Source organism: Ascaphus truei, unplaced genomic scaffold (genome assembly GCF_040206685.1).
Source record: "Ascaphus truei isolate aAscTru1 unplaced genomic scaffold, aAscTru1.hap1 HAP1_SCAFFOLD_643, whole genome shotgun sequence".
Taxonomy (NCBI): domain Eukaryota; kingdom Metazoa; phylum Chordata; class Amphibia; order Anura; family Ascaphidae; genus Ascaphus; species Ascaphus truei.
Window position 1 is genome coordinate 181,218 of NW_027456976.1, and position 7,019 is coordinate 188,236.

Below are 7,019 nucleotides of genomic sequence, written 5' to 3' on the forward strand. Positions count from 1 at the left end.
CATTAGTGACGTGGATGAACATATATGGATAAGCCCATATTAAGGCATCACGTGACCAGAGCCGTCACTGACTGGGTATACGTAAAGACGCAGGGAGATGCAAGGAAAGGGAGGGAGAGAGACAGGGAGAAGATGTGAAACGGAGGAAGGCACGGATGGAGGGAGTTCTTCCGAGCTTCTGCGGGCCTCTCTCTTTCACTGGTGCATGCCGGGAGCTGGTCCCAACATCCACAAAGTGTGTGTGTATTATTGGTTGTATTTTATGGGGGTAGGAGGGTAGTGTGTATATTGTGTGTGTGGGAGTATTATATTGTGTGTAGAGGTGCAGAGGAGAGTACTAGATTGTGTATCTTGTGTAAGGGTGTTGTGTATATTGTGTTTGGAGCTATAATATTATTGGGGAGATTAGTATTGAGGAGGTATTATAGTGTGTATTGTGGGGAGTATTAGTGTGTGTATTGTTTGTGGGTGACAGATGCTGGGGGTATGCAGCAATCCCTGCACTGAGGTCCGAGGCGGCTCTGCATCGCTCGCACACACTGTGGATGACCAAGCATGTGCCCATGATAATCATGGCCTTAGAGGGATGAGTGTGTCAGAGCCTAGAAGGGGCATATATATGATGGAGGAGGGAGGAGGAGGAGGGAGGAGGAGGAGATGATAGCATTGTAAAAGTTAACAAGATAGTTAGTTTAAGCAGAAAGTGAGGAGAGGTTAGAGATAAGGGTAGATGTCAGAGGAGAGAGTTCAATTAAGCTGAGGTATCGAGTAGGAAAGGGGTGAGGGGAATGAGAGGTGGTGGATGAGAGCAGAAGAGGTCATGTACAAATAGACCTTGTTAGTCAGAGAGCAGTCATTCCAGAGGGCACGTGAGAAGTGAAGAGTAAAGTGAGACATGGAATGTGGATTACATTAGATGGGTTAATACGCTTAGCAGGGAGGTGGAGAGAGAGAGGCAAGAGGCAGAGAGTGGTGCAGGGGTTGAGGAAGAGATGTTGCATGTACCTTATCAGAACATTAAAGAACATCAATTCACACTGGTGCAGAGTTGATGATGAATCCAGTTCACCTCCAATTCAATTTTAACAGAAATGTTTCATTCTTCATTACTGAAAAAAAAGAAAAGTAAAAAACATTTCATTACTATTTTCAAAATGGATTGAATTCCCCCAACAATGACTATGTGTTACCAATATATCCCTCTCAGTCCCACTGCAGCATATACTGTACCAGTGTGAAAGTAGGAAGGTACACAGTACCGGTAAAACAATACGTGCCGGTACTATGCACCATATGAATTATAAGGGGATGTAAATCTCCCAGTCTCTCTCCATATCCGCAACAGAGCGGGCTCCGGTCAGTGGCATGGATGCCCATATATGGGTATGCTCATATTTGGGCATCCCATGTCACTGACCGGAGCCGGCTCTGAGTATAGGGATATATGCGGAGACGCAGAGGTGCAAGGAAATGGGAGGAGGCACGGTGAGAAACAGGGAGAGACCACAGGAAGATAGAGGGCAACAACTTCCACAAGGTACTTGTATGGGTATAATTGTTTGTATTTTGTGCAGAGGGGGTAATTTCAGATAAAATACAATTCTCCACCCTCTACGAAACAATTCCACTTTGTTCAGTAAGCCAGAAAGTCTTGGTCCCATGTGGACTGAATTTAATGCAAATAAGGTCCTTAATACACAAGTAAAGAATAAAGTTACTTATTCTCTACTGTAAGAAGTGCCACATTGCCCACTATTTGGGTCCTGTGCCCAGATTGTGACCATGCATGGCAGAGGTGAGATTCCCCCAACTCCAATTTGCTACACTCTCCAAGAGAGATAATTGTGATCAGAGGTGGAACTAGGGGAGGGTGTGAGCAGGGTCACTGCCCAGGGAGTAACCGGACTGGGGGCACGGAAATCTCATTTAGTGCATATGTTGCGGCACTGCATTGATTGACCGGTCAATCTGCACTGCTGCCTGTCACAGTGACATCCTGATCGGGCACTGTGATCAGCTATAGCACTGACCCAGGTGAGATAGTTCAGCACTTTACAAGGAGGGAACAGATGTTGTGGGTGACAGATGCTGGAGGTAGGCCAAGACTGTTGGCCAGAGTAACGTGGAGACTTACTGCACTCTGCATGCCCATCCTCTCCCTGACATCAGGGGAAGGAAGTGGCCCTGGGGTGTGTGTAGGTATGCCAGATGTCAGTGTATGCATAAGTAAGTATGCCTGTGTAGTGGGAGGTGTAGGGGCGTTAAGCTGGAGGACTTAAAACAGGCACAAAAGCACATAGATACCTCTGATTATACCGCACCAAATGCTGATAATATCATGCTGTAGCTGCACTTTACAGAAGATGATGCAGATGTCATCATTGGTTGGTGGGTTCATTAAATCAATCCATCATATCATAACCACACTGTGCATATGATGTACTGAATCAGTAACACCAGGAAGACATCTCCATGTTAGGAGTAGAGTTGAAGTTAACAGAATATGTCCAGCACTGTGGTGTGTAGCCCATAAATAATAATTGTGCACATTACCAGAACAACATACTGTCAACTGCAAGATCATTTTGCTGCTTGTAGCGTATGCTCATTCTGTACAGTGTTGTAGTAGATCCGTCTCTTCAGTGTTCACTGCAACAAAAGTAAGACATTGCATTAATATTACAGACGTTTGGGGGCTGAAATCTCACTTCGCTGCGGACAATTTCCCTTTGCATAAGATTCTTGTGATTATGTCAATGATGATCAATAACTGCATCATAACACAGCCGCTCTATACAGAAGATGTACTTGCTCTCATTGGTCATTGAGGTAATACGTCACACAATGTACAGATATAGCAAGGATTATTTCTCCCACTTGTGCATTATGGCATTATGATGGGAAATGTTGTGAGATTCTGCATTATCAGCATCACTGAATCTTTTGGAAATTAAGTGATATTCTATGTTTTAATGCAATATTATGGGTGATCAGCCGGTAAAATAATAATAGCTTGCTGTATCTGTAGCCATGCTCTACCCATGATGTGCTGAACCAATGACTGCAGAGAGATTCAGAGTGCTAAACATGACTGGAACGCATCTCTGAATAATGGGCAGCAAAGCAGTGCAGAATAGGAGGTGAAAGTATTTAAAATGGAAGATCCTTAGCAGCTGTGTGGAGAGTAGACAGTACAGACTGACCAAGTAAATGGTAAAAGGAGTAACTTCAACATTACTTGGCTTTGTTCTCCACATTGAAGCTTTCCTCCTCTTTAAATCACTAATACTGATGCCATGTGTAACCTGTACTGAGAGTTATATAATCTACTGGCCTAGATGAAACCATATGATGCAAACAGGATCCATCCCACTCCAGATTCATAGAATTGAACCACCTCAACCTTTCATAACAATCACATAGAACTGCAGCTGTGCGCTACTGCACATGTTCTTGTTATGAATGGTAGTAGATGTGGTCCTTGGGTCTTTACTTCATACTGTAGCCACCCTCTACTCATGATGTATTGAATCAACGAAAACTTGCATGGTTCAGATCACAGGAAGGGGTAGAGTAGAGATGAAAATATTCAATGTGAAACCCGTAGCAGCCGGATTGTGTGGAGTCAATAAAACGACAAATACTAAATGGTAAATGAGAAATATACACATTGCTTATCTGTCTCTGTGTAGTAATTTTCCTTCTCTTCAACTGTCCTTCAAATTTTCTCTTTTGCAAGAAAAGGAACACATGGCTTCAATATTCACTTCTGTTCTGCAGTCATCCCTCCTGAAATAAAAGTTAAGCATTGCATTGTTATTATGATAATACATACAATAAACCTTGCTCCAAACCATTTGATGCAAAGCAAATCCACCTCCCACCCACAGCTGTGCTCCTTCTAGAGCATGCATGTCAAACTCCAGTCCTCGAGGGTCCCAAACAGGCCAGGTTTTCAGTAGGGATATCCTGAAAACCTGGCCTGTTTGCTGCCCTCGAGGACTGGAGTTTGACATCCTTGTTCTTGAGCTTCTACCACGCAAGTCATCCATGTGAGTGACACTGTACTGCAGTCCTGGTCTGCACACAATCTACTGAATCAATGACATCACACTGTAAAGGCAATCTACAAGATGTATTAGTTGTCCACACTTCCGAAATGTTACTTTTATGTCCAAATCACTTATTCCCATGACCTGATATTTGTATTTGTTATTTATAGGATTGTCACAAAGAGTTGATGAGGTCACCAAATGATAGTATGTAGAGAGAAAGAGAGATCTCAGAACAGAGCCCTGATGTATACCCACAGACAGATCAATAGAAGACGAAGACATGTTAGCAACAGAGATGGAGAATGTGTGACAGGAAAGTTATGATGAAAACCAGGATAGAACTGTGTTACGGATACCAAGAGAGAGTTTAGAATATGAAGGAGGAGAGTGATTGAGAGCATCAAACGCAGCAGATAGATCAAGTAGGATTAGTAGGGAAAAGTGACCTTGGGAATTTGCTTTAAGCACAGTCTGTAGAACGAGCTGTACGAAAGGCAGGTTGTAAAGGATCCAGGAGGGCATGTGATTTAAGAATGTTGACATTCTAGCAATTAGGAGACAAACAGCAGGAGGGATATAGGGCGGTAGTTAGTAAGGCACATAGGGTGTAGGTTGTTTCTGAGAAAAGGGTGACCACTACAGGCTTAAAGTAAGAGGGTAAAGAGCCAGAGAATAGGGAGGACTTGAAGATGTGGGTGAGAGTGGGGACTAAGAGATGCAGTAAGGTGTGAGGGGATACGATCTAGAGGGCATGTGGTAGAGGGAGAAGAGAAGATGATTAGCTTCCAGCTCTGTAAGAGAAGAAAAGGAGTCAAATGCAGAAGGAGAATTAGGTAGAAGGAGAGAAGGGGGAAGGGACAGAAGGAATCTCCTTGTGGGTGGCATCCACCTTGCCTCTGAAGTAGTCAAATGCTTGAGGAGAAGTGAAGGAAGGATGGCAAGTGTGAGAAGAAGGTTAGTGGAGGGAGTCAAATACAGGGGAAAAAAGACAGCGTAAATTAAATTTGTGTGTTGATGAATGTGGAAAAAAAAGTAGTGTGGTTTGGCCCCAGAGAGCAGCTTTATACAGGACTGGAGACATTTTTACTGTAGAAAAATCAAACATCAAGTGTGAGATTTCCTTCATAGGCATTAAGAACAGCGAGTGGAAGTGTGATGAACATGTTTGGGAATTTAGCCAAGGGTGTGGGTTAGAGGGACGAGTGTGTCAGAGCTTGAAGGGGCATATAGAGGATAGCATTGTAAGAGTTAATAAGATTGTCAGTTTAAGCAGAAAGAGAGAGAGAGAGAGAGCAGAGAGGTTAGAGTAGATGTCAGAGGAGAGTTTAATTAAGCAGAGGAAAATCAGTGGGACAGGTAAGATGGGGTGAGGGGAATGACTGATTGTGAATGATGAGAGCAGAAGAGGTCATGTACAACTAGAGCCTTGTTAGTCAGAGAACGGACATTCCAGAGGGCATAGGAGAAGGGAAGAGAAAAGTAAGGAAAGGAATGTGGATTACATTAGATAGGTTAACACTCTTAGCAGGGAGGCAGAGGCAGGGAGACCCGATGTGTATATGAGCAGGTTCAAGATTATAAGAGATATCCCACACATCAGCAAACATAGAAGGAGACACAGAGATAGGTGTAGAGAGAGCCAGAGATAGCTCTATGTAGAGAGAGAGGGACGTAGAGAGAATGAGACAGATAGGCGCAGAGAGAGGGGGCGCAGAGAGAGGGGGCGCAGAAAGAGGGGGCGCAGAGAGAGAGGGGGCGCAGAGAGAGAGGGGGCGCAGAGAGAGAGGGGGCGCAGAGAGAGAGGGGGCGCAGAGAGAGAGGGGGCGCAGAGAGAGAGGGGGCGCAGAGAGAGAGGGGGCGCAGAGAGAGAGGGGGCGCAGAGAGAGAGGGGGCGCAGAGAGAGAGGGGGCGCAGAGAGAGAGGGGTGCAGAGAGAGAGGGGGCGCAGAGAGAGGGGGCGCAGAGAATAGGATGTACATGAGTGCTTTTCATTGAGCAGTGCAGAAATAGCTGCAATAGAGGTCTGTACAAATGGTGCAGTGTGTAGACACATGCAAAGGTAGGGGAAGGAAAGAGGAGAACATGTGGATAAAAGCAGGAGTGTGGAAGTTAGAGAAATTAGAAAAGTTTAACAGAGGAGTGAGGAAACAGCAAGCAGAGAGAACAAGAGAGAGGTTACATTGGGATGACGTTCTGTGGTAGAGAGAAAATGCTAGGAGAGAGCTTTCAAATATTAGAGGACATGACTTGAGGGAGCAAATGTATAAATCAAAACCTGAGGGGGAGGTATAGCACGAAAGCTTGCACAGCAGATTATAGTCTTAAAGTTGCGTGTACCTGTCAGGGCATTCAAGAAGGTAAATTCTCACAAGTGCAGAGTTCATGATGAAATGCTGAATCCAGTTCCCCTCCAATTTAATTTTAATATAACTTATCCATTCTTCATTACTGCAAAAAGCAAACAAAACAAAACCACATTGCATTACTATTTTCAAAATGGATTGAATGGCATATTCAACAGTGACTGTGTGATGCCAATATTCCCCACTCACTCGTAGTGAAGCACTTATTGTACTAGTGTTGAAAGTAGGCCGGTAGAGTCAGGTACGCAGTACTGATAAAACAATAAGTGCGCGTCGTAAGTACCAGCTCCGCAACAGTGCGGGCATCACATTAGTGACGTGGATGAACATATATGGATAAGCCCATATTAAGGCATCACGTGACCAGAGCCGTCACTGACTGGGTATACGTAAAGACGCAGGGAGATGCAAGGAAAGGGAGGGAGAGAGACAGGGAGAAGATGGGAAACGGAGGGAGGCACGGATGGAGAGAGGGAGTTCTTCCGAGCTTCTGCTGGCCTCTCTCTTTCACTGGTGCATGCCGGGAGCTGGTCCCAACATCCACAAAGTGTGTGTGTATTATTGGTTGTATTTTATGGGGGTAGGAGGGTAGTGTGTATATT

At 44.6% G+C, this 7,019-nt stretch overlaps 1 long non-coding RNA gene across 1 annotated transcript; it reads right to left on the minus strand.

Moving 5' to 3' along the window:
- Positions 1–2,559: 2,559 nt before the first annotated feature.
- Positions 2,560–6,496, minus strand: LOC142485846 (uncharacterized). The gene is made up of 3 exons (XR_012798720.1): positions 6,392–6,496; positions 3,670–3,789; positions 2,560–2,649 (listed from the first exon to the last, which is right to left on the minus strand). It is a non-coding gene; the product is annotated as an uncharacterized LOC142485846 (long non-coding RNA).
- Between the last annotated feature and the right edge of the window lie 523 nt (positions 6,497–7,019).